This window comes from Stenella coeruleoalba (genome assembly GCF_951394435.1).
Source record: "Stenella coeruleoalba genome assembly, chromosome: 20".
Lineage (NCBI taxonomy): Eukaryota > Metazoa > Chordata > Mammalia > Artiodactyla > Delphinidae > Stenella > Stenella coeruleoalba.
In genome coordinates this window covers 2,543,179-2,569,133 of record NC_137166.1, presented here as the reverse complement: position 1 = coordinate 2,569,133, position 25,955 = coordinate 2,543,179, and the positions used below count along the sequence as shown (strand labels likewise).

The window sequence follows — 25,955 nt, the reverse complement described above, 5'->3', positions numbered from 1 at the left end:
AGCTGCAGAGGCTTGCCAAGAAGCTCCTGGAGTAGACGGCGCCCCACGCCTCTCGGCAGCCACCCCAGCACACACTCTCTCGATCTCAGCCCAGGTCACAGCAGGTTCAGTTATTTGAACTGCTTCAGGCATCCGTGTCCTGCGGGCCTCCGGACAGAGAGGCCGGAGGAGACACTGAGGACGAAATCACGCTGCTCTGGCCTGGGCGTGTGGTTCTTACTTTTCATTTGCAAATAAAAACAATCAGGCCATCCAAGGCCAACAAACAGGGCTGCCTCCCCAGCTGCTCAGCTGGCTGGTCCCTCCCCAGATGCAGGCTGAGGCCCTGGTGTAAGCAGGCCCCGTTAGGGCCTGGGACACAGGAGCACCTGCAAATCCCAGGATGGAGGCAGCCAGGCCCAGGGGAGGCCCGCACAGGGCCTTACGTAGCTCTTTAGGGCCCAGGACGTATTTTCCAGGTGAGGTCTATGAAAGAGCAGCAGTGACGGCGGTCCTCGCCATCGTCGGGGCAAGCGTCTCGAGTGCTTCCTGATCGCTTACTGCATGCCGCGCTAAGTGCTTTGCCCACAGTCTTGCGTGGCCTGCAAGCTGCCCCGTGACCTGGGTGCTGCTACAGACACAGAACCTGAGGCTCGGAGGGGTCCCGTGGCCTGCCTGGGGTCACCAGCTGTTGAAGGCCAACCTGGGGGTTCAGACTTAGGTTTCCGTGACGCCAGGGCTCACGGCACATGGCAGTCCGTGAACAACTGTTGACAGGTAAACGGAGAGCAAGCGCTGTCACTTAGTATGGAAAAAGCCCTTCCGCGTCCTCGCTCTGGACGGACACCAGCAGCGGTGCACTGGACGAGGAGGACGCACAGCGCATCCACAAGCTTCCAACTTCCTGATGGGCTTAACTCTTTAACCAGATCACTGAAGCGCTGGCCCAGTGTCCCGGGCCTGGACACCCTCCCACCTTGCTGGAATGGTAATTCGCCAGCAGGCAGCCCCCGGGAGGCCCTGCCCTTCTTTTTAAAGAGGTTCCAAATGGCCCCCAAATCGTGTCTTTCTTCCTTGAGGCTCGGGCAATTTGGGTGTCACGGGGGCCTTTGTAGAGACGTCAATGGATTATTTCACGAGAAGAAAGCCCCTCTTTACACCCTGACGTGGCTTCTGCTATGGAGATGAAAGATCCAGGGAGGCAGGTTGGAAAACAGATAATTCACGGGACTGTCAGAGCGCGATGATCTGAATTTCATTCACAGCAGGCAGAGCCAAGGGGAGGGGCCCGAGATCCCGCCCGGGGGTCTTGCTCCAGGGGGAAGCGGGCTGAGCTCTCAAGTGCCGAAGTGATAATCCAGCCCGCGGGGCCCGGACAAAGCTGGACATTTTGTCTTCACTGTCAGAACGCCACAAGCTCAGGAGCAGATGGAGTGGTGTCGGCAGTCGTAAAACGCCCCACCCCACCAGGGACAAGCAGGTTAACAGAAGGGATTGGCGCCATGCACGTCATAAAAGCCCTGCAGGCCTGTCATGTTCCGATAAATCTTGATTTGGTAACGGAACAGCGCTCTGGTTCCCAGCCTTGGGTTTCACAGGTGAGCCGTGGGCTGATGGATGGTGTGGAAGCCAGTGGGGGAAGGGGGCAGGGGAAACCTCACCCGCCCACCCCTACCCCCCCTTGGATTCCCAGCGCCAGGCAGGAAACCCAGCCTGCAAGAGGCCAGGGGAGCGTGGGTTCTCTCTCCCCATCCACGCTGGAATGCTGCAAGGCCACCGGCTCCATCCTCATCTCCTGGCCCTCGTGCTGGTAGCAAACTGTAGGAGCTCAATAAGCACTGTCTCTTCTCAGTTGGGCTTCCGGGCTTGCCTACCCATCAGAGAGGGGCTGTTGAGGAAGACGAGGCCCTGCTCTGCACACACAGGCTTGCTAGCCCTGCCCGGCACCCTGCACCCCACATCAGCCCCTCGAGGAAGGCGCACTTTTTCAGGATCCATCTGCCCAGGGGGGGCGCTTTGGAGCCATCTGTCCGTCCAGAGGGGCTGACGTTTGTATTTTGCATGAAGGCGCCATCTTGCTGGCAAGAGCCTGGTGAAATGTCCACTCTGAACACTTTCAAATAAAGGACAGGGCCTGGAGGTGACACGGATGAGTGGGGCAGGCCAGGTGGGAGAAGGGGAACCCACGGCCTGGAGTCAGGTGCAAGAGGGAGCATCATGGGGTCATGCCCACCAAGGGCACATGATCCAGTGGTTGCCAGGAGGGACTCAGACCTTCTGACATTGAGAAGGAAGACACAATCTGGACTTCTCCTGATTAGTAAGTATTAAGGAGTCATTCAGATGTGAAGTATGGTGCGGCATTTAGCAAGAGAGCCCAGGCAGGCAGCTTGGCCCTGACAGCCCCAGGCCTGGGTTCTGCGGTAGGATCTCAGAGCACAGAGCACAGAGAAGAAGGTCCTATAACTGAGGGGCTCACAGGAAGCCCCTTCCCCTCTGAGACTCAGTGGCCTCACATTTCCGGTCCTGCCTCCAAGCCGCCTGCCCCCTTTCCTGTCTGCGCCCCCGCCACTGGTCCTCCTGGGCTTCACGGTGAGTTCTCTGCAGTTCCCAGAGGGACCCTGCTCTCTGGCCTCGGCCATTTCCCTTCCTGAGGCCCCTGCCCCCGCCTCCCTGCACTTGGACCCCACCTCCCACTGCACCTCACGTTTCAACTCAAACGTATGTTGTGTGCCTGTGGTCCCCTCTCCTTCCTCACTGCCCACTGGCCCCAAGTCGCAAACCCTTGGGCCTTGCCTGCCCACCCCCGTCCTCTCCACCCCCACCGGGCCTTAAGCTCCCTGAGGGCCGCGGCCCCCTCCCTGAGTTATCCCAGTGTCCCCCCCCCCCCCGCCACCGCCATGCCACCAGTTCTACCCAGCCAGCAAGGGTGGCCCCCAGGGCTCAGACACACCCCGCTCGGGCTGGCCAAGCACCCCAGGGGGCCTTGGAGGTAGTGGTGACTCGGAACCAGGACAGAGGAGACACGACGGGCGACGGCCAGCATCTAGTCCACGGCTGTCTATTAACCAGTTGTGCACCATGGAGACGGGAAGCAGACTTGGGGGTCGTAGGTCTCGGGAATGAGGGGGCCTGGGTGATAGCTGAAGGGTGCAGGGGTGCTCTGAGGGTGATGAGACTGCCCCGAAATTTACTGGGGGATGGCTGCACATATCTGTGAGTATTCGAAAAACCACTCAATTGTACACGTCACATGGGTGACTTGTATGGACGCAAATTATATCTCCGTGAGGCTGTTAAGAAAAGGCTTGAAAACGGAATCCCATGGCCTGTCATGACGGAAGGCAGTGGAGGGCAGGACCCCCAGGCGCCCTAGCTGTGCTATTCGCTGACGGGGGCCTGTCCCTCCCGCCTCCCTGGACCAGCGTTTCCTCGTGCAGGAAGGGTGATGAGCTGTGTGCCCCTTAGAGGGCACAATTAAACACGAGGTAACGGAGTGCAGCGTTTGGCACGGCAACCTTGTAAATTCTCAAGAAACGGCGAGAAGGGAGTGATTATCGTTGTCCCAGCGTGAATGTGGACCAGGCGCCCGCGAGTCAGCACTTGTTTCTGCAGCAGCCCTGCTGGGCCATCCCGTCAGCACCTGGCTGCTGGGGAGGGCGGGCTTCCTTCCTGAAGGGGTGGTGATGCGGGAGCCGCTGCCCTTCCGTCAAGGCAGCGCTGAGCTCTCTCCCAGAGATAAGCGCCGGCCTGCTCGGCCGCATCCTAATCGGCAGCAAGACCCTGGGCTTGTGAGCTCTCCGGGCTGTCAGGAGGAACGAGGGCCGGAGGATGATTAATGAAAGAGAAGGAAATGTAATAATGCATGGCCGGCCCGCCAACAGCATAAATCTCTCTGGGGATTGTGGAAAGGATGGATTCCTCCCTCTCTGGGCCTTGAGAAAGGGCATCCTCCAGGTTCACCGGAGTCTGAGAAATAACCACGGACATTAAATCAAAGCTTACCTGCACTCAAGTCACACAGGAACCCGCTGGCTGAGGAAAATCACCATCCCGTGGGCCTGAAACGAGGGGCTTGGGTTAGTGGCATGCTGGGAAAGAGGTCTGGCTGCAGTCGGGCGATGGATGAAGACCACCCAGCAGGGGCTTGGGTTCAAATCCAGACCCCACCACTCACTAGCTCCGAGACCTTGGGCAAGGTCCTCGGTTCTCTGCTTCAACTGCTTCCTCTGGAACCCCCGCATGGCATTCTTGTGGGGACTGCCTGGGCCACCTGAGTAAAGCTCTTGGGAGGGAGACTGGCTGCTACTGTGGCCGTGCATTTGCCCTGCAGCATCTCAGGTAATCACCGACACTCTCAGGAAAGAGGAATTATTATTAGTCCCATTCTACAGATGTGAAAGCAGAGGCCCAGAGCATGGCCTAACTCCTCCAAGGCTCCCCAGTGGGGACCGCCTGACCCTCACCGCACTGCCTTCCAGCAGGCTGAACCGGGAATTCGAAATCCTGCGGTCTCGTCTCTGACTTCTCACGGGTGGGTCCCAGGGCCTCCCGCACGGCCCTCACGCTACCATTTGTTAGGACTGACTGCAGCAAGAACAAATGTCCCCTCACCCCCCCAGGGCCTCCACAGCGGCCACGCTCCAGTGGCCTCACACTTATCTCCGCGGGGGCTGTTCTCCGCTGCTCCTCTCCCCATCTGTCCCTCTTGCGCACTGTCCCTCTTCATTTTAATCGAGAAACGTCCATTTCGCCCCACCCGGGGTCTGCACAGTGTATTGGCAGCTCGGAGGTAGGAAACCTGAGCCGGGCACTTCTAGGGAGGGACCCCTTAATGGTTCTAGCAGATGCCGCAGGAGGGAGGGGGCCCAGGCAGCCCCCAGCTGCCCACCCGGAGATAACCCCTGACCCCCTGCCTCTCTCATGGGGCCGTCAAAAAGCCCGAGCCCTGGGAAGGCCAATAAATCCTTGGGTGTTGCCCTCTCAGGATTCCGGCCCCTGCCTGGGAGAAGGCATTTAAACTTCTTAAAAGAACTCTTTTCTAAGCCTGCAGGAAGCCGCCTGGGCCCTCGGGGGGCTGAGGGCACTGGTTTCTGCATGGGTTCTAGGACCTCAGTGCTGCAGAATTCCCTCTGTGCTTGGGCATCCTTGGCCCACAGCTAAGCAGCACCAGCCAGGGGCAGGGCGGGGGTGCCTGGGAGCCGAGACGAGGACAGGCGGGCACTGTGCACCCCTTACGCAGGCTTACTCTCACTGCCCACAGAAGGGCCCCTCGCTCACCTCTGGGACACCCAGGGGAGAGGGCAAGAGTCCTTGGGCATAAAGGGGGTTGCTTATTACTCAAGAGGCCACCCAAGTTTAGAGGATAGCATGGAGCTTTTTAATTCCTTTTCAAGGTCATATATTCACATGGTCAAAAATTCAAGACATAAAAAGGTATCTCCCTCTCACCATTTCCCACAGACACCTTCCCAGGGCTACCAATATCTAGAGATCTTTTAGGAATATAAACATATAATTACGTGCATGTAAGTATATGAGTATGTATACTTACGTGTGTAAGTATACACACACACACAATCTTGTTGCTTTTCATTCAACTACTTTGGTGATCATTCCATATTGTTATATAAAGAAACCTCATTCCTTTTCATGGTTGCATACTATTCCTTTGAATGGCCCATTCATCATCTATTTATTTAACAGGCCCCCTACTTAATGATAAGGGCCTTCATGATAAACATCCCACTTCCCATAGGCAGCATCCCTGCCATGGCCATCTGGGACTGCCGGGCACTCTCAGGCTCGTCCTCCTTTTTCCTCCTCACGGTCTCTGCAACCCCCTTTGTGGGGTCCAACTCCAGCCTGAGGCTCTGTTCACGGCTGGGTGAGACTCCAGGTCCTTCTGCATCTTTAGAAGCACTCTCCTTGCTGATTTTGACCACCTTTCACACACCAGAGCTTTCTCTCACATCTATACCGGAAGCATAGTAGGTGCTGGATCATCCTCATTTAAAGGAGGGTAGGAAAGATAAATCCTCATGGAGGGAGTCCCCCTCCACATGCCTCATGGGTCATAAAAGAGCAACAGGTTTTGCCAGAGGGCATTGCACCTCTGCATCTGTCCTGTGGTGGGACAGGAGGGGCCCAGTGGAGCAATGGAGGATTTGGGATCTAAAGATGTGGGTTGGCCTCCTGGCCATCCTGTCTATTAACCTGGGCCACCCTCAGCCGCCCCCACCTGTGCAACAGAACAGAACACACATGGCATGTTCACATGGCAGAAGCATTTAGCTGTTCAACCCTGGGCTCGGAAGTCAGCTCCAACTGGGTCCAAACTCTACCTCTCCTTCTTGGGCAGATGCCTTTCCTCTCTGAGCCTCAGTTTGGATAAATGCAATAGGATGCCCTCATGGGCTTACAGGCTTATGTGATGATTAAAGAGATTAAATGCATACACGTAGCCACTCGGCATAAACTAGCGAATGGCAAGCGCTCAAGACATTTTCGCTTTTATTGTTGTCACTGATGTTGTGTGCTTGGTGCCACAGCAGTGGTGGCTGCTCTCTGGACACACTGTGCTCTTCTCCACAGATGTGCCCCACAGATCTCCGCACAACTGGTTCAAACCCCAAAGCGCTAGCTGGGCTCGCAGACTTGGACAGCTGGCGGGGTCACCACGTCATCACTCTCTGCAGGCGCTCGCAGGTCTGTTCTCTTCCCAAGCTACCACTTGTGTCCTTGCTTGTTGGAGCACACACCACGACTCTTTGCTGGGAGAATCCTGCCTGGAGGCACGGGAGTGAACCAAATGACCTTCTGACCTCACTCCCAACCCCAACTCCAGGGTTCAGGATAGCCCAGCATGCACAGGGGCCCACAAAATTAGCCACACTTTCCGGAAGTAGGAGGTTATGCAGTTTATGCAGCGTTCCACAGCTCCCAGGGGCTTTTAGATAAGACTTGCTCCAGGCTCTTTTCTCCCCGGGACTTGTGGAAATCTCTGGGTCTGTCGGACATCAACTTGTCTCCTCCAGATCCCACCAATGACCTTCCATTGACCTTTGGATAACGGCGAGAGAAAACGTCATTTTTCCCCTAACCCACTGAACTCTCAGAAATGACAGAGTGACAGAGGCCAGCCTGGCCTTTCCCGCCGTCGCTGTGGCTTAGGGAAGGTACCCACCCCCAGCGAGGCCACGTCACCCAGAGCCCCCTACACCGAAAATGAAGTGAGGTCTTCCTGAGAGGGTGTCTCCTGCGAGGCACGGGAAGAGCGAGCAGGAAGGCCACGGGGCAGCCGATAGGACACCTAAAGGAAGAGGAGGAAACGGCCAGCGGAGTCTAGACGCGTTATCTTGCCCCCTGTGCGGGCACCGGCCCACGCTCATCCATCGTCCCTGGAACTGACTTCCTGCCTCAGGATTTACACCAATGACTTCACCCTCTTGCTATCTCGACAGTCCCGCTGCTGCCCGCTCTGGGCTCTCAGGAATTAGAGGCCAGATAACAAGTCTAGACAGCTCAGAAGTTTTAAATGCATTATCCTCCAGGGGGAGGAGGACGGCTAGCGACTAGCTCTGGGGACTCCAAGGCTGAAACCCTGGACCGCGTTCCGGTTCTGAGTCTGTGTGGGGAGCGTAAGACAACCTCGCTCCGCCTGCCCCTCCGCCCCTCCCTCACCCCCCGCCGCCCGGAGGCTGAAACAGGCACAGTAGAGCCACTCACCGCAGACTCTGCTCCACCTGCCATTCATGGGAGCTCCACACCCCACCTCCCTGCCCCTGGTTCAGGGAGGACCCTCGGGGCTGCCTCAACAGAGCTGGATGAAGTCCAAAGGGCCCTCGTGTTCACAACCAAGAGCAGTGGTGAAGCCACACGAGTGGAAGGGAGCCCGTTCATTCAAACCTCAAGGGTCTCAGATGAAACGCTTGGTGCCCTGCTCGGCAGGTGACCGCGGCACGTACCCCCACCTGCCTGGGGGCCTATGCTGACCTGAATCAAATCCCCTCGCAGGCGACGTGGCAGCCCCCTTTGCCGCCTTCTCCCACCCTTTACGTGTTGAACCGTGTCCTCCCCAAGTTCCCATGTTGGAATCCCAACGCCCAGTACCTCAGAATGTGCCCTTATTTGGAAATATGATCCTTGCAGATATAATTAGTCAAGATGAGGTCATATTGACGAGGGTGGGCCTCCAATCTAATACAACTGCGTCCTGATAAAAGGGGGGCTGCGGACACAGAGGGCACATAGGGAGAGGCCACATAAAGACGACGGCGGAGATCACGGCGACACGTCTACGAGGCAAAGAGCGCAGGATGGCCGGGGAACCCCCGGAGCTGGGGAGGCCTGGAGCAGGTCCCCCTCGCAGACTGAGATGGAGTCAGCCCTGCCCACACCTTGGTCTCAGACTTGGGGCCTCCAGCCCGCGGGAGAGGACATTTCTGCTGCTGAAGCCCCCATGTGTGGTGCTTTGTTACTGCAACCCCAGCAAACTACTACACACCCCACCTTCCTGAAGGACAGGGCCAGGCGAAGGAGTGCCTGGGGGCCGCAGAGAAACTACAAGCACCCCCTCAGACTGCTGACAACAGAAGGCTTCCCTGCAGTTGTCCAAGCCACAAAGCTGTCCAGTCAGCAGCTCACAGCTGGAAGGCAGAGAGTGGCTCCGTGGGGACCCGGGAAGGTTTTGTCAGCTCAGGACACGGCTGGAGCATCACTGTCGGTGTCCAGCCTGTACCCCTCGGCAGGCGTCGTCCCAGACAGCAATGGCTTCCTCCGGTGCCTGCGGCCTTTTGTGGGCGCTTCCTCTGCTACAGACGAGTATTTGGCCCGCTCGCAGACGGGCAGGCCAGAATTGCCAGGGGTCACTGTCCTTGGGAGCAGTCCTCAGTCAGTGACAGTGACCGCTGGTGGGCAACGTCCCAGCTCCCTGGCTGAGCAGCTGAGAAACTCCGGGGGTGATCCACACAGTACCCCCCAAGCTCTCACCGTGGTCACAGGGCCAAGAATGCACCCGGCACTGGCCCCTCTCTTCCCCCTCTCCTTCCCCGATGCCTCCTGAGGTCACCTTCCAAACAGGCGCGCCCAAACTTGACCCTGGTCTGTGCTGGGGGAATCCAAACCGAGACAATGGGAGGTTACACCTCGAGGCACAGAACGACCGGGAGGGGAAGGCACATCTCGGCTGCAGACGAAAGGGCTGTGTGCCCCTGCGCACTGACTTCTCTGGGTGTCTCAGATAGAATATCTGTCCCCAGATTAACACCAGCCTGATGCGCGTCAAGGCAGAAGTTGCTAGTTCTCGCCAGTATCCATTCTCCTTCTTAGGGGATAATATTAACTGTAACTAGTAGGCATGACCGTCCTTCCCAGAGACTCACCATCCCAGATGCCGTTCTTACTAAAGGTGCAAGGTGCCAGGCGGGTGTGACCCTGTGTCTAGACTGGCCAGTGGGATGGGAGCGAAGTGATGTCCCGCTCCAGACACGTGCCCGCAGGTCCCCTTCCCCCCTCTGACTGTCTGGACGCAGCTGCGGCGATGGGAGCACCTCGTGCCCCTCAGGCTCATCCTCATCCCCGGCTTCCCATCCTTCTCTCCTCCCCCCTCATCTCACACCAAGAAGGTGTGAGGGTTAAAAAACGCTGCAGAGTCTCGTATCGGTTTTTCTCCAGCAAAACCGACTTTGAAGCTTCTGACCCAAGCAAGTCTTTCATCCATTTTAGGAAGCCAGAGACAGATTTCATTTACATGAATCCAAAAATAATAAAGGGAGAGAAATAAATAAAGGTTGAGAAAGATCACCGGTGAATCCCTGAACTTGCGGATCCAGGAAGTGTTGGGAGAGCCGGGCTCCTTCCAGGAAAGACCAGCCTGTTCTGATGAATTCTGGAAAGTGAGCCTCCCCAGTATGTGAGAGGTGACCGGACACCTGGTGTGTGGGTCACCGGGAGGCCCCTCTGCCCGAACCTGCAGGAGCCCCATTGGGAAGAATTTCCTAAGGTGACGATGAGCAGGAACAATGGGTGAGTCAGGTCTCTAACCGCCAGAGACGATCCTGACTTTCACAGCACGCTGCAGTGTTCAGAAGGTCCGTGTCACGCGGAGTTAAGCTGTGTGAGGCTCGGAGGCTGACGAGCAGCCCAAACCACTTCAGACTGATGTCCTGCACCATCCCCCGCAACGGGGCGAGCAGGCGGATTCGTATCTAAGATCGCTGTGGGTCCGGCTGCGGGGCCCGTGCCCTGCTTGTTGGCTGCACAACGGCCAGTTCAGGAGCCGCACTTCATCGCGGCTGGTCCGAGTGCATCCTTAGGGCTACAGGGAGGAGCTCAAGATCTGCTGGGCCCACTGTGCTGACCACGCCCCTCTTCCTAGGAGCGAGAGCACAGTTCTGGTTCTCCCAGCTGTGTGCCCTTAGACAAGGCACTTAGCCTCTCTGAGCTGCATTCGGCACATCTCTTAAGTGAAGTCAGTACCCCTCTCTTACTGGGTACCTGTGAAGACTGGATGAAGTCATATGACTGTGGGCTAATGTCTGAGTCCCTTCGGGCTGCTATCACAGAACAGTACAGACTGAGTAGCGTAGAAACAACAGAAGCCCATTTATCACAGTTCTGGAGGCTGGAAGTTCGAGACGAGGACACTAGCACCGTCGAGTGACAGCCCTCTTCCGGGTCACAGACTCTCGCTGTGTCCTCACGGGACAGAAGCAGGGAGGGAGCCTGTGGGGTCTCTTTTACGAGGGTGCGAATCCCCTTTGCGAGCCTCCACCCCTGTGACCTCATCACCCCCCAGAGGCCCCACCTCCCAACACCATCGTTAGGATTCCAACATGTGAATCTCAGGGGGACACAGGCATTCAGACCACAGCAGGTGATATCTGGTGCACGAATTTCCTATCCAGTCTCCTCCTCTACCATTTCCCTTCAAGAGCCGTGGACAGAAAAACTGGGCTGCTACGGGCCTGGGGCAGATGGAAGGCGGCGCGGTGTGAATGCGAAGCAGGGGGTGTGTGTGAAGGGTGTGTGTGGGTGCCATGTGGTGTGCGAATGAGGTGTGAACGTGAGGGGATAGAAGCGTCCCTGGACAGGAAGCCAGGAGCACTGGATGGGTGGGAACATTGAAAGAAAAGTTCCAGTTTTACAGTTGACGCTATCACTGTGGAGCAGGAACGCATACTTCCTGTGGGAGCGGTAGGGGTATAAGGCACACACAGGAGGAGGGACCCGACTTCCCACAGAAGTTACCCTGGGGAGGGACGGAGGGAGGGACAGAGGGCTTTGGCTGTTTTAAATGGACAGTGTGGAGACAAGGACTGACCCCGAGAGGAGGTTTGTCCAAAAGCCAGTAAGGGTCTGGACAGGGGTCCATCGTTACTAATCACCCCTGCACTGCTTCCCACCCACCAGGCGTGCAGTGTGTGCCGACGTGGACGCACAGCTGTTGGCCTCGTATCCAGTGGCACGACCATGGACACAGCCATTTGGCAGCCTCTGGTACAGCAATCCCACTCCGGGCACCCACCACCAAAACCGGGTGCTGTGTAGACAGGACACACGCGCTGGGAAAGGCAGAGAAAGTTCAGCCCGGTCAGCCTTCAAAGGTGACAGGGAACTTAAGTTACAACATGAGGACTTTGGGGAGGTCCACTGGTCCGAACAAACCACAGACTGATTTGTTCTGGGTCACAGGTTATCAGAGGCTGTGCTTAAAGTAAGGGGAATGAGGAAGCGGGGTGTTTCATGTGGGTATCTGTGAGCAAAGGCAGGAAATGGCGGAGATTTTCTCAGACCAGGGAGGAGGGTGCAGGACCCCCTCCCCAGCAGAGGGTGCGTGGACACCCCGGCAAACCGATACAAACTCGGCAAACGTGTGAATTCAGGTCCACACACACCTGAGGGCCATTTCAACATGAACACACAGAGAAAAGAAGCCATCAGCCAGTTCTCTACCCCAGGTTCACCAAAGTGTGCGCCTCAGAACAGCAGGCCCAGGCGACATTCCTATACCACACACACGCACACGCACAGACATGCGCACGCACACATACACACGCAAACACACACACAGCCAACGGGCTCCGAGTTCGGGGAGGGGTGCCGACAACCATCCTCTCAGGAAGTCACATTGGACAAAAGGCTCAGTCTCCGGAACTCCCACCCCTCGGTCTCTTTAACACTTTTATCGAGATGTCATTCACACACCAGACAACCCACCCATTTAAAGTGTAGAATTCAATGGGCTTTAGTCTATTCACAGAGTTGTGCAACCATCACCACAGTCGATTTTAGAATACTTTCGTCACCCCCAAAGAAACTCACTGCCTGTTATGGGCGTGTCCTGATAAATGGATTCATCTGATACGTGGTCTTTGGCCTCTGACTTTCTTCACTCAGCACGTTCCCAAGGTTCATCCACGTGGTAGCTACGTCAGCACTTCACTCCTTTTGTGGCTGAGTCATATTCCACTGTGAGGATGGACCCCATTTTATTTATCTTATCTTTTGTGGATTTTACTTTGAGACCAGTGCTGTTTTCTCACTGGTACACCAACACGAGTTCTGAGGTGAGGGTACTGTCCCGTGCTTCAGGTATTCTCAGTGTTCTCACACAGGGGCCGGGAGGTGGATGTGCTCCCCCGTAGCGCTCCAGAAGCTGCCTTGTCTGAGAATTGGTGAAAGAGTGCACATCTGCTGACACAGGTGGCTGCAGCTGCCAATAACATCATAAAGTAGGCAAGGCAGCTGTGTCCACCCCCCAGTGTCCCGATGATGAGGGGCACGGTGACGGTGCTGCAGTGCTGGCCACCCTCCGTCCACAGACCCTGACAGCTTCCCTTGTCAGTTCAGAGGCCGTCCCTCTGCACGGTCCCAGGTGCCTGGCCATCTCCTCACTAAGAAGGTCCCAGGCACAGAGTCCAGGCTCGTGGTTCTGATGGACACGGCCTGAGCTCGTGTCCATTTCATGGCCTTCCTCTCCTGAAACAGACCTTCCCACTCCCCCTTTTAGCACCCAAGGGCATCCAGCTCCCCCTGGATTGATGTGGTGTGGATGTGGCAGGCTCTGATTTCACTAAATGCCCAGACAAGAGTCCATGCTCCAGCAGCCGCGCTGTGCCCGTTGTGGGCACAGAAGAGCCTCATCGCTTTGGGGACACAGTCATGCTCTTATCTCTTATGGCTTCAAAGCAAGCATATTTGGGAGTCAGATATTTTTCATAAACAAATAGGGTCAAAAGCTGATAAAAATCAATACATCTGAATCAACGCGCGGTTCCTGGTATGGCGTTCCAGCGGATATCTTGCGGCCCGCCGGGTCCCTTTGAAATGTTCATAACAACAGAAAGGCTTGTTTTTCCATCCAAAGCAAATGGAAATACTCGCAGGAGGGCAAAAACAAATATTGTTCAGGGGTTGGAGCGTTTCAGACAGCCCAAGGAAACTTTGGGATCCAGGAGATTCACAGCCCTCTGCTGTGTCCATCTGCCCAAGAGGGGTGCCCATGGAGCATGGAAAGATGGAAGGCTGTCTTGGGGCTGGAAGAGTGCGTGAGAAAGAACTCAGAGTGTGCAGAGAGCGGTTTCTGGAGCCAGGTGAACCTGGGTCCCATTTCTGCTGCCCCCACTTATCCAGATTCCTTCCCTCTTGGAGCGTCAGTTTACCTGTCAGCCAAATGGGACAATAACGGCTACCTTGGAGGGGTGTTGAGAAGGTCAAATGAGTCACAGAACATGGTTAGGCCAGTTCTCCAGTTGTCCACATTAGCAATATTTTCGTATCGGAAACTAACAAACTCTAAGTCCTTTTCAAATAGCTCATTTTCCATCTGTACCATAAAATCCAGCATGGTTCCATCTTATATTGCTGTTTCATGTCATTTTCAGAACCAGTAGGTGATAACCATGTACCTTCCAAGAGTTAGGCCCTGTGGGTGAGCCTTTTAGAGGCCACGCCTGATACGCCTTCTGTGCCCACAGTGGATGTGTATTAAGTAGTTACAGCTAATGGTCACTGAGCCTTGATGAGCAGCACTTCCTACAGCATGGCTCACTTAATCCTCATGACAACTCCATCATCCCCAATTTACAAATTGAGACTGAGGCTCAGAAAGGCGGTGACTGCCCCAGCGGCATCCAACCTGTGTGTGGCAGGGCCAGGATTCCAACCAAGACAAGCAGCCCTTCTGTGTCCACATGGGGAAGTGAAGCAGGGGATGGGAAGCTGGGGTGGTGTGGACACTGCGGGGAGGATGGCCAGAGGACGGCTGGGGCCGGGGGTCAGGGGTGACATCTAGAGCAGTCACGTTTGGGAGAAACCAGGAGAGAAATATAAACCAAAGAAGTGGAAATGTAACGTGGGGCAGCCACAGTGGGCAACAGTCTGCCAGCTCCTCAAACAGTTAAAATAGAATTAGTATATGACCCGGCATTTGCACTCCTAGGTATGGACCCTAGAGTGGAGAGCAGGTGTTCAAAGACACGTACACACGTGTTCACAGCTGCACTGATCACAGTAGCCATGAAGGTGGAAACAACCCAACCATGGTGGGTGATGGATAAACACAGAGGCGGCCTCTGCATACAAGGGAACATCACTCAGCCATTAAAAGGGCTGAAGTCCTGACACACATTAGAGAGCATCACGCCGAGTGAACAAAGCCTGTCACAAAAGACCATACTGAATGACGCCATTTATATGGAATGTCCAGAACAGGTAAACCCACAGAGGCAGAAAGAAGACGGTGGTTTCCAGCGGCTGGGGGAGGGCAAGTGGGGGTGACTATAACATGGGTATGGGGGTTCCTTTTAGGGTGACTAAAATGTTTCGGACCAAGATAGAGGTGGTGATTGCACAGCACACTGAATGCACTAAATGCCACTGACCTGTTTGCTTTAAAATAGTTAATTTTATATTATGTGAATTTCACGTCAACCGAAAAAGAAACAAACAAAAGGGAAGAGGCTGCTATACAGAAATAGAGAGATAAAGAGATCTACGTACCAAAGGACAGAGGAGAGCCCCAAGGTAGGAAGAGGCAATGTCCACCCTGAGCAGGGACGTGGACCTGGGTCAGCTCAGAGGCAGAGGCAGAGTCCAGATGTTTCTGGGAGCAAAGAGAAGGGTCCAGGCTTGTTCTCGCCGGGTGCAGATTGCTTGGCAAGTGGGTATGGACCACACAACCTCGCCCAAAAGGGCAGGCGGCTGAAAGGCAGTGGCATGAGGGTGCTGCCCACTTTGCCAACAGTGAGATTCATTCATTCACTCATTCATGAAACAGCATTAACTGAGCACCTATTATACCCAAGTGGGAACATTTAGTGGAAAAGGAAACCCAATTCTTGCCCTTGTAGAAGTTGTATTCTAGAAAGATACACAGATGGTCAGCAACTGTGGTAAGTGACCTGAAAACTTAGTAGGTGCCCCAGTGAATTTCAAGGACCCCTTAACTGGCCAGTGAGTCAGGGAAGCCTTCCTGGAGGAAGCGATATTAAACAGGGAAAGAGAGGAAAGGAAGAGCATCCCATAAGCCAGGATGGTGTGTGCCAGAGCCCCAAGGTCAGAGGGGGAGAACAGTGAGCCTGAGGGATGGAAGGAGAGCAGATGTGATGGGAGCTCAGAGAGGGAGGGGACCCAGCAGGTGGTGACAGCAGTGCCTAACATTTATCAGATGTTAACCATGTGCCAGCCATGGAGCTCAGAGCCTGACACACGTGCAGTTGTGTCATCCTCACAGCAGTCTAGGAGGTAGGCTCTACGCTGGTTTGTATTTTCCAGGTTGGGGGATGCTCAAGCACAGAGGGGTAAATTAACTGCCCACGGCCCTCAGCCATGGAGCATGGAGCAGGCTTGCACCCAGCCAACAGGCGACAGAGTCTGGGCTCTGAGCGGCACACCCGTACATGAGGGAGGGCGGCAGGGGACAGGCCGGTGTCGGATGTCACGGTAGGGACTTGCCACTTTGCCTTAAGAGTACGGAGAAGTTCTTGAGGGTCAGGCTCAGGGTCAGGTTTGCATCGTGAAGGCAACGTTCCTGGGAGAATGAACTGTTGGGCACAAAAGGCCAAGCAGGAAGACTAATTAGAAGATGGGGTTCACATAAATTTTCACTGAAATTCATGAAAATTTTTGTTTTCATGAAAATTTATGTATGTTCATAGTAGCTTTATTCAAAATAGAGAAAAGCTGGACACAAGCCCAGTGTCTTTCCTAAGGTGAGTATTACACAGACAGCAGTGCATCACCATGGGGAATACTACACAGCAATGAAAAGGAGCGGATACCTCAAACAACGTAGCTGGAGCTCAAGAAAATGACACTGCGCGAAAAAAGCCTGTCTCAAAAGGTTACACACTGTGTGATTCTATTTATATAACACTTTTGACGTGACAAAATGACAGAGATGGAGAACAGGCTGGTGTCTGCTGAGGAATGGAGGCAGGTGGCAGAGGCTATGAAACAGGGCACGAGGGATCCTTGGGATGTGACGGAGCTGTCCTGTGTACTGACTGGTTGTGGTCACACAAGTGAACCCAAGTCAAAAAACTGCTCAGGACAAAATACACACACACACACACACACGCGCGCGCGTTTCACACACAAATGAGTGAAATCTGCATAAGGCGGATAGATTGCGTCTATGTCGGTTTCCTGTCGGGGCTGCTGTACTGTAGGGATTGATGCAGGGGTTATTACGGGGGAACTGGGCAGAGGTACAGGGGTCTCTCTCTATTATTTCTTACAACTGCATGTGCATCTACAATTATCTCAAAGCAAAGAGTTTTTTAATAAAACTGAATTGAGTGTCACAAAAAACAAATAAAAATAAATAAAATGAGAAGGTGGGCTCACCAGGTGGGAGATGGGGGGGCCTTGGGCGAGGGTGGGAGCAGGAGAGCTGGGAACCAGTAAGGGGGCCACGCAGATACATCACCGATCACGCTGCTGCGTCTGAGCTGCTGTGACAACCTCGTTCTCCTTCCACAGAGCAGGGCTGGCTGAAGCAGAGCTTCTCAACCTGGCTGCCTGTCAGGACCGTGGGGAATGAAGGCTTCCTGGGCCTCAGGTGGGGCTCGGGCACTGGCATTTTTTTAAGCCTCCCCACATGGTAGGAGTGCGGGCAGCCAGGGGTGAGAGGAGCCCACATCTCCAGCAGGCCCCGTTCTTTAGGGCTGGAAAAGGGGCTCTTCCCTCAAACCAAAGGAATTCAAGGGCCCGGGAAAGAGTCCATGCCCGCAGAGACGTGGCAAGGGTTTGGTGTGGGCCGTTCTGGAAACTCTTTTTATTCTGCCTGTTCCCCCATCATTTTCTCGAGGGAAAAATAAATACCAACATCCCCTCTTGTGTCAAAGTGACGGGTGTGTACACCATCAGCGTGAAAAGTTATGCCCCAAAGCCCGGCTAGACAACCAAACGAAACCTCCCTGTCAGTGAGTAGATGTGTCCAATATTTCAAGTAAGATGGTTTAAAGCTATTTTTGTAACGTGACTCTAAGTGGATAATGTAAGACTATGGCGAAGCCCAGGGAATGAATACATTCTTGTTTGCAATTTGAAAATCAATAGCAGACTTGGAGAGCCTGCGAGCGTTCCTGCACAAGACGCCCGGTGTCCCCTGAGCCGGCCCGGTGGCAGCGGCGGCAGCTTAGATGGAATGAGGCGGCCCGGAGCAGGGACAGACCTCCAGCACCACCCCGCCCCCACCACCCCCCCCCCCCCCCAGCGCCAGCCTGGGGAACAGAGGGCTCCACCAGTGTTGCTGACAACCAGCCGCGTGCGTGCAAATGTCGTCCCCGGGTTCCAAAGCTCTTTCCAAATCTAACCTGCAACGCTGGGTTCGATGCCAGGGAAAGTTTACTTCACCTGCAGTGAAGGTCTTGCCCGTGTCCAGCCTCACTTGGCCTCCTTGGGCCCCAACATGCCAAGCAATGCCTCCGCTCTCATGGGCTCCCCTTGAGGGAAGGTGGCAGCCCTCCCCGGCATCAAGGCAGTCAAGTACTGAGCTCCAGAGTCCTCAGAACCTCCTGCCTGAACTGTTAGAAAATGCAACCAAGCTGAGTGATAGCTGGGTCCACATCTGGCTTTGGGGCTCTGTGAGCCCACTGGAGCTGGGTACAGAATTCCACGCAGGGGTCCACTTTCCTGTGGCCAAAGTCCATGAGCTTTATAGGATTCTCACAGGAATCCTGAAGCTTGACCCTCTGTCTCCTAAGCTGGCCCAGCTCCACTGCCCCCACCCAAACGCCTGCACAAGGCTCCCTGTCACACCACTCTTGGAGCTTTCAAATATCTTTTTTCCTTCCTACAAAAGCCATGTGTTCTCCTTCCAGAAAGATGAGAAAGTCCAGAAAACATGGTGATTCCAGACCCCCGATGCTAAAACTCAGGTGTGAGGGTCTCTATTGGTTCCCACCCCAAACCCCCCAAAGCGCCCAACATTCCGAGGTGAAGCCCAGATCCTGTGCTGCCCGTGGGCCTCCGGGCCCTCGCTCCCCACCCAGCACCGGACACCTATTAGCTGCTCTACAAAAGTCTGCATAATAAGGACATGGGTGTTTCCAAATCGGCATCTGGCATCGTAGAGATAAGACGAGAGATGTAACCCAGAGGACAAAGCTTGACCAGTACTTTAATCTCATTCTGCATCCAGCCCCTTTGAATAATAATAACCGCAACTATTTAGTGAGTGCTGTCTTGGTTGGGTCCCCCCAAGCACACGTGGGGACAGTGAGCTATTTTGGAGGTGAATTCAGGAAGCACCTGGAGGTGGCTGAGGGGGTGAGAACGGGAGGGAGGAGGCAACCCAGGGGCAAGATGAAGAGCTTGCTGCTGGCGTTAACGGGGGTGCTGGCCTGGTGGGGATACTCGTGGAGCCGTGTGAAGGCACCTTGGAATCATCTCCCTGAAGGACAGAAGGGCTGGCTGCTTGCCCACCTTCTCGTGCCTCTCACTGTGGCGGTGGAGGGGGCGTGCTGCTCTGGGGGCACTGACCCCCTGCGTGGCCCCCATCCATCTCTGAGCCAAGAAAGCTGTCGGTGAAGAGAAGCAGGTGCTTAAAGAGGGAAGCTCGGGATGATCCAGCCGAGTGTTAGGCGACCTCTGGAGAGGCGACGGAAGGTTCCGGTCACTAAGGGAGCATTCAGTCCGTGCCAAATGCCCTGCGAGGAACTTGCGCGCAGTTTCCATTTTCTTGTTAATCCTGACCACACCATGTGGTGAGGAGTGTGGCCCTCACTCTCATCCCAACTGTAAATAAGAGATGCCGAGATTCCCGTGGTCATCCTGAGCAGCTGGTAAAAGGCACATTTAAACCGAATCTTGTCGATGCCAAGTCCCACGACCTTAAGCGCCGTGCAGGGCGCCTCCCTGAGGAAAGGGGCTGTATTCCTCCTCTCCCGGCCGGCAGGGAAGGTGGTAGCAGCAGAGGAAACGCTGAGTCACAGCACCTGAAATTCTGCTGATCTGATCTGTCCCAACGCTTTTAGGAAAAACAATACACCCTCTTTGATCCATGTCCAGGTCCACGATGGGCTCAGGTTCAAAGTCAACACGTTCCCAAAGCGTGGAAGCCCTTGGGTTCTGGGAAAGTGGGGAGAACGGGTTTTTTTCTTCCTGGAGTTGATGCAAGGTTTCCCCTCCTGGTGCCGCACGAGTACCCCTGAGGGGTAGCGCTGCAGCCAACACCTGGAGTGCATGATGCCGTGGGCCCTGCCCAGCCCATGGTGGGCACAGCCTTCCAGGAGAAGCCTTGACGAGATGCAGGGCGCCGGGCTCCCTGGAAGTCATTACCAAGACCGGCTGCGGTCACAGACCAGCGAGAGGGAGAAAGCACACACGAGGCCCCAGCTCCATCTCACCTCTGCCATCACCACGTGGGAAGGAGCGTCACAGACAGTGAAGCTCTGAGTCTCACAGGGACCCAGATGTGGAATACGCATCTGTGTGCGACAAGGAGGGCTTTGAAGGGAAGAGCGAGATGCAGAGGAGACGCAGAAAGGGGCGCCGATCCTTGCTGGGGCACGTCCCGTGACCAGCAGTCAGAGCCTTAGGGCCAACAGTCCCGCTCTAGAGGCCCTGCTTTCCGCCACAAGGCAACACTGCCTCCTCTGGGGTTTCTTTGCCAGGATAAGGAATCTGGGCACCCAGAGAGGACCTTGGAGGTCCTCCACGCAATACCCTCCTGTGTTCTCAGGCCGTCTGCAAACGGGGAAACTGAGGCACAGAGCAGGTAGGTGAAGTTTCTGAATCCACTGGGTGATCAGAACCCCCCCTAAACCAGGGGTGCCTAGGTCTCCTCCTTTGGGGCCTCTCGGATTCTCTTCAAAATGCAGCAGAAAGAAAAGTTCGTGCAGGGGAGCAACTTCTGATTTTTGGCTTCATTTTGATGAAAAGGACTTCATACAGGAGGTTGGGAGGTGAATGCAGGCTCGATAAGCACGCATGTACTCTCTCCCGGGAGGCAAGAGGCCAGCTCTGATGATAATACATTTCCGGAGACCGTTCCACTCTCCCCGACACACTTCTAACTGTGTCTGGAGTCCTTCCTTCCTAACCCACAGGATGAGCTGGGTGTGCGCTCAGCAGTCTTATCTCTTGTGCGGCAGCCTGGAGTGGGGCCAAGAGCTGTGAAGGCAGAGCAGGAGGGGAATCCCGGCCCCGCAGCGGTGACCCTGAGCATCACCCACCTGAGCTGCAGTTTCTCACCTGCTGTCTGCACACGCAGGTGTCACAGGAAGGACTTGACGGTAGGGTGAGTGGGAGTCCTCCAGCCCCGCCGGCAGCCCCGGCCCCGAGTGCGGGCTCTTCCTGCCGTGGTTCCAAAGGTGGAAGGCAAAGGGCAGCTTCCCTCCCATTTTCTTTACTACCTTCTCGTTCTTAAAGCCAAATGCTTCTTCAAGAATAGATGGGGCAGCTGGGCCAGCATGTCCCCACCTGGTGTCACCACTCACCAGGGGGTCCCCAACCATCTCACAGGGGCATCATGTAGTTCCCGGACCAAAAGAGAACTCAGTTCTCTTTACATAAATGGTATTATAATAAGTCATAAATCTATGATGCCTATGTTTCCCATATAAAATAAGGAGATGATGCTGCAGTTGGGGACAACAGGTGAGTGTGCAGCAAGGACTCAGGGCAGTAAAGCCACTCAGCCTTGTGCCCAAGCCGTGGGACAGGTCTCAGGGGTCTTGAGTTGTCACCCCGGCCCTGCCTCTTAGACCTGGCCTCTCCAAGCCTGTTTCTGGATCTGTCACAGTAGGGCAAGGCTCCCATCCCGACGTAGCTGACGCATTCTGCAGCAGCCGGGGTGCTGGTTCGTTCACGCCTGCGATAGCTCTAGGAGGAGTTACTCCATGAGTCCCTGGGAACAGACAAGGAAACCGAGGCTGGGAGAGGTGCAGTCTCTTGTCTGAAGTCCTGGGAGAGAAGGTTCTGGAATCCTGAGTCCCAAAGCCCACGTCACGCAGGTCTGTGCACACACCTCCCGGGCTGGCGGTCAGGACTCCGTGTTTCTTTGTGGGCGCCTTCCAGTCCGGCAAACGCAGCTCCCAACACACATCCACACTGCTGTCTTCTCCTTCCCTTTCCCTGCCGGCCCCCGGACTCCACTGATCACCCAGCCACTCTCTGATAACGTGTGAGGAAACGCTGGGGGAAGGGGTACCTCCACCCTCCCACCTCCTCCCAAGATGGCGGTCTATGCTCTCCACTCGTGGGTGGGGTTGGTCCCCAGAGTCTGGCAGCCCTGGTGGCTTTGACGGGACGGTAGAGTCTGCTCTTTAGCATGTCTCATTTCACTGCACCGGGACCTCGAGCTCCAGGTCTCGTTTTCCTGCATCTTAGTGATCACGGCATCCCCAAGGTCTTGCACTGCGCCTGGCACGGGGCCAGCAGGTAGTACAGGTGCACGTGGGCTCTGGCACCAGACAGACCTGCTACAACTGTACCCGGCTACCAATCAGTGATGTGACCACAGGCAGGTTACTTTACTCCCCTGAGCCTCAGTTTCTTCATCTGGCTCACCGGGCTCTTGGGAGGACTAAATGGAATGTATACAGCACTTAGCACAGCGCTGGCTGACAACACTCTAAAAATGACAGCTATCACCACAAACACCAACATCACCACCACCACCCCCATCATCATCGCAATCAACATCACCACCACCATCACCATTATCTTTATCATCACCACCATCGTCACCACTATCATCATCACCATCATCGTTATCATCATCATCACATCACCATCATCACCTCCTCTGTGGATGCTTTGCTGAGACAAAGGCTTATCTCACGTCAGACACGGCAGCTCAGCTTAGAGCTAGTTGAGAAGCAATCCAAAACACATCTGAAATCTGGCTTTCCCCAGTTCCCCGGCACGTTCGGTTTAGCTAGCCCACTCTGTCAGTGGCATGACAAAGGCAGGAAGCCCAGACAAGAGCCAGTGCCTCACATGATCTGATCCCTGGGGGTTCTCCATGCAATCTGGAACAGGTGGGCGGATTTCAGCAACACCACCTCTCCCCATCTCTGCAACAGACGCCCCCACTGGCTTCAGCCAGGGCACGGTGAGAATTACTCCATGGCCTCCTTCAAGACCTGCCCAGGAAGTGAAGAAGTCACTTCAGAGGCCCCCATCCAGAAACGGAACATTTTCTTCCCACTTGTGAGCTCAGTGTGTACTCAACCAGGATGAGAAGCACGCCAGCAGGCTACGCCGGGGTGTCAGGAACGTTTAGATCCCTGAACAGGGAAATGAGAAGCAGGGCTATGCCCGCATTTCCGGTGACCGGTGGCCATTGCTGAGTGTCTCCACTGTGGTAAGAGCTAATGGTTTTCTAACCCCTGAAGCATGTGGGTGACAGGGGAGATGCCCTCAACCTGTTTCCTTCCCACCTTCAGCACGGAGCTTAGGTCATTCTTGGCAGAGGGTGTGGTGAGCTTTTATGAGTGATTCCTTCCCAAGAAAGTGGTTGTTATACCTGTTTATTTGAAAAGGGGCCCAAGCCCAGATGTACCAGGTCCATGCTGAGAGCTGGATAATGTCTGCTGGTGAATTCAGGCCTTGGTCTGATCTCTGCTTGAACCCAGTTTTCTGAAGTATGTGCCGGCTGATGTTTCCCGAGGGTGTGCTGGTGGCTTCATGTATGCTATCATGTTTGCTCTCCATAACAACCCAATACGTTAAAAATGTTCACCATCCCGTTTGTGGATGAGGACATCAAGGCCAAAAGACGTTATATAACTCACTCAAGGTCACTCAGCTAAGAAGTGGGGACCTGAGATGCAAGGCCAGGAAATCTCTCCCCAGAACCCCATCATTAGCCACCTGACCTTTGGTCTGTGCTGGTCAGGACAGTCCCCTCCCACTTCTCACTGCTTTGTATCTCAGGGAACTACATTTCCCAGGCCCCCTTGCTCTCAGACTCCTGGGTAAGCTCAGCCAATGGGAGACACTGGTGCAGCTGGGCAGGGCAAGAGGAGGGAAAAGCTGGAGTATTTCTCCTTCCCGCTCTCTCTCTGCTCCTCTCCTGTGGGAATGTCCCTCCCTCCATGGTCCCTGTTCCCAGCAGACAGGACCACGAAGGTGCCAGCTCTCACCAGGCAGCCCTGGCTGCTGGGTTCCATGACACCATTCCCTCCCTTGTTCCTCCAGCCCAGGGAGTGCTGGTGACTTTCTGCTCTTGCTAACCCAGGTGGCAGCTCGCTGTCCCTACTTGATGTCTCCACTCAACCACCACCTACAAATCCACACCCCCATATTAAATCCTCTCTGTAAAACACCTGCAGTGGCTGCTGTCTGTGGAAAGGACACAGTGCTCATGAGAAGAGCGGGTAGGAGGGAGGGTGGATACGCAGTGAGTGCAGGCTGTCTCCACGGCATCACCCTCCATGCCTAACAGACATCGGCTCTTTTTACCCTCACAAGAAAATCCCATAAGCGGGTGTCATCATTAGCCCCATTTTATGAGGAGGAAAGTCAAGCAACTTGCTTGTCTGACAGAGAACAGAGATAAGATCCAGACCTTCTCTTCTGGGCACCAAACCTGGAGCCCTTGGCCCTACACCCCAGTGCTGCCCCAAGGCCACCGCCTACCCAGGTCCCATTTGTGCCTCACGGGATGAGCTCACGCACCTGATGAAAACAAGCCCTAACCACCACCCGTGGAGAACATCACTCCCGCCACGTTCTGTCCCTTGGACTCTGACCACTTCTGAGTCCCTGGGCCTCTGGTGGCCGCGCTGTGTGGCCTGGGCTGGTCGCCCTGAGCCCAGAGCTGCTGCGGCAGCCCCAGATTTATGGCTTTGTTATTACTGTGTTTTGGAGTTTTTACAGCCCCGCGCTCCCTGGAGAATCCCAGCGCTTTCTCTAGGACGTATCAATCAGACGGCAGAGGAAATATCCAAAATGCTGGGAACATCCTGTGTCATAGTGTCTCCCCGGCCCCCAGGTACCGGCAGCCTTTTGTCTGCAGCCAGGGGGAGGAGGAAACTGATAAAGGGCGGGGGCTGGGGGGAGGCCGCGGCCGGCACCTCTGTGCCCTGGCTTGTCCTCCCCCGCTACAATGTCCCCAGCTTCCTGACCAAAACAGTCATCACCTTGGGTCCTCTGATGCGCAGCCAGCGCTCACGCCGGAGCGAGCCCTCTTAATTAGCCTCTCACTCACTCTGGGGCAGGACGCTGACTCTGCAAGGAACCAACACACTCGCCAGTGGGGTCCAGGGGGGTTGCGCCCACACGGAAAACAAGACCCCTTTGTCCTGCGGCTGCCCCTCCCCCACTGCCCGCCTCCCTCTCCCAGAATCCTCTGCTCCATGGCTCACTTGGGGAGACTCGGTGAAATTCTGAGGGGGGCCAAGGGGGGAGGGGAGAAATGGGCCTGGGTACAGGCGGAAGGATGAGAAAAGAGAGCAAGTTAGTATCACGGTTAGTGCCTATTAATAAATATACACAAATAGTGAAAGAAATAATGATAAAAATAAAGAGGTCTGGAACCATAAACACTAAATGGTTAAAGGGTGGTTTTCTTTGATGGGTGGGAACAATTCTTTGTTTTTGTTTTTTTTTCCTTTAGGTTGTTCTATATTATTTAGAAAATATTTCATGAGTATCTATTATTTTTTATAGAAAAATTATAGTTGTTTTGATTTAAGAAGTGTAACGTTGATTATCTCCTCTAAGTTTCCTGCCAATGAAGCAAGAAGCAAAGAGGTATTTGGGAGGAGTGAGTGTGTAGACCCTGCCGCCCTGTCTCCCTGGCATGTGGGTGGGACAGCTTCTTGGTTCCTCCCGTCCACCGGTTCTAGATGCTTCCTCGTCCTACTTGGAGGGAGGAATGGCTCTTACGGGACCCCTGTCCTAGGGCCATATCCCCCTTTGCAGTCACAGCCCTCACGAAGCCCCCAGACCAGAAGCGGCAAATGCGAGACCAGACAGCCCCGCCCCCATCCCCCAGCGTACAGTACGGGGCCAGGTGCTCTCAGGACTTGTGGGCCAGGCCTCAGTGAGAGCCCAAGCCTCGTCAGCCAGCAGCCAGGTCCACAAGCTCACCTCACAGGCTTTGCGGTCACAGGCTGGGCCCCGGGTGGGCAAGGGCTGGATGGGGACAGAGGCACCAGGGTCACAGCTCAGCCTCCTGCCTTTTAAAGAGAGGCCACCCAGGTACTGGGCCCGGTGTCCCACCCCGAGAAACAAATGTGACCTGTCCTCTGACCTCCAGCTCACTCGCCTCCCCTCGGACCTGTCCCCACACCCAGGGCCCTGAGTCCCTGCCTAGGCAGCTGCAAGGCCATGCCTGTGCTTTCAAGTGCAGGTTTTCGGCTTCCCCAGTGCAGGCTGCTGCTAAAAATACACCGTTATTGACGGGCACCGTGTGGAGGCTGTTCTCGCTGTCGGCAAAGCACAGTGGAGCCATTCATAATTTTGGCGTTAAGGGGCAGAAGAAATGCCCCCCCATGGTGACAGATGTCCCCACG

General features: G+C 55.2%; 1 long non-coding RNA gene across 2 annotated transcripts in view; it reads right to left on the bottom strand.

Moving 5' to 3' along the window:
* LOC307178247 overlaps positions 1 to 25,955 on the bottom strand; it is a 261,744-nt gene that overhangs the window by 147,362 nt on the left and 88,427 nt on the right. For both annotated transcript variants that reach the window (XR_013825151.1, XR_013825152.1), the window contains one exon: positions 3,985 to 4,040. This is a non-coding gene — a long non-coding RNA (uncharacterized lncRNA). The remainder of the gene's footprint in view (positions 1 to 3,984; positions 4,041 to 25,955) is intronic.